Consider the following 1,503-nt stretch of genomic DNA (forward strand, 5'->3'; position numbering starts at 1 on the left):
ACCATATGTTCTCTCTCTACTGCAGGGGCAAACATTAGCTGACACCATAGCGGTCACTTGCCACTGGGGATTGTAAATCCCTGAATGTACTAAACTAATCAATTTATGCATCTGGTTACATCCAACCGGGATTGACACGGGCCTGTGTAAACCCGAAGCCTCCTAGCAATATCTTTATTTGGAGGTGACCGATCTAGAAGGTCAAGGAGTTGGAAAATGAAGCCAAATTGGAGCTCATCTAAACGTCCAAACATCATCCTCAAAGGTATCGCCCCTATATCTGAAGATGTGTACACCCACAACACACGGCCTCGGGGATCCAGATGAAAACAGTAAAACCAGAAGGAAGCAAGGAGGTTGGTGCGAGAAGACATCGAATAAATAATTTTTTGACACTCATATCTTAAACAGTATCCGGGGATACACAATAGAATTTTACAACACTTAATCTTCTAGTCCAGCTGATATATCGAGAGAGGAAGTTGGAGGAGAACACCAAATGGATATTGGGCTATAGTATTTGCTAATGTTTCTACACGATATGGAACACCAGATGGCGATCTACTCGTATCCAGACATAATCACCAATTACCAAATATGTCATATGGGATACAGACACTGGACATCAGCAACAGATGGGTTTTAGCTGCATTGTAAGGGAAGAATTATTATCTACGCATTCCCTTCCTAACAAAATAGGATATGGCGCTTGACGCATCAAACATAGATCAGATCTCGGCTTTTTGGCCAAGATCAAGCATAATATCTGTGTTTTATCAGTTTAAATATCTGATATGTCCCTTATCTAGGGACCATATATTAAAAACAAACAAATAAATAAATAAATAAATAAGATAATACGATATATTCGTTTAGAACGGAAACCTTTTCTATTGTTAAGTATATTCGTTTTAAGAACGAAAATGGCAAGCATTGATTCAAAGGATGCTTACTATTTTCAGTACCCATAACAGGTGACCACGGACGTTATTTTATATAATTGGATGGTTCAGCTCCAGCAGTATAGAGCACTACCTAATGTGTTTACATTAGCACCTAGGTTATTTACAAAATATAACAACCAGCCACACAATGGTAATGGCTTCTTTGGATGACATACTAATTGTGCTGAAACTTAGGACGGGCTGAACAAACGGTAACAGCCACTTAACAATTATTTGGAAACTAGGATTCATTATCCATCCAATTAAATCAAAATGAAAGCTTTCAAACTAAAGGGATTATTTGGGGTTCACCAATAACTCAGTTCCTCATGTCAGTAACTTTGCCAACAGAGGTTACAACCTTAATAAAGGCATACAGCAAAATCATTGACATGAGGATAAACCATCCATCAGACTGGTAGCAAGAATTTTGGCAACAGGTGGTACTGGGAATATGGTTTCCAGCCACATAATTCAGACCCTTACATTATAAAGATTTACAGAGGGCCAAAATATGAGCTCTTAAAATTAATGGTGATCATTTCGATAGAATGATGAA

General features: G+C 38.2%; 1 pseudogene; it reads left to right on the forward strand.

Annotated features, from left to right (window-relative positions):
- Window positions 1-727: 727 nt before the first annotated feature.
- Window positions 728-835, forward strand: LOC129695958 (U2 spliceosomal RNA; annotated as a pseudogene).
- The last annotated feature ends 668 nt before the right edge of the window (window positions 836-1,503 follow it).

The sequence above is a fragment of the Leucoraja erinacea genome, chromosome 3, assembly GCF_028641065.1.
Source record: "Leucoraja erinacea ecotype New England chromosome 3, Leri_hhj_1, whole genome shotgun sequence".
NCBI lineage: Eukaryota > Metazoa > Chordata > Chondrichthyes > Rajiformes > Rajidae > Leucoraja > Leucoraja erinaceus.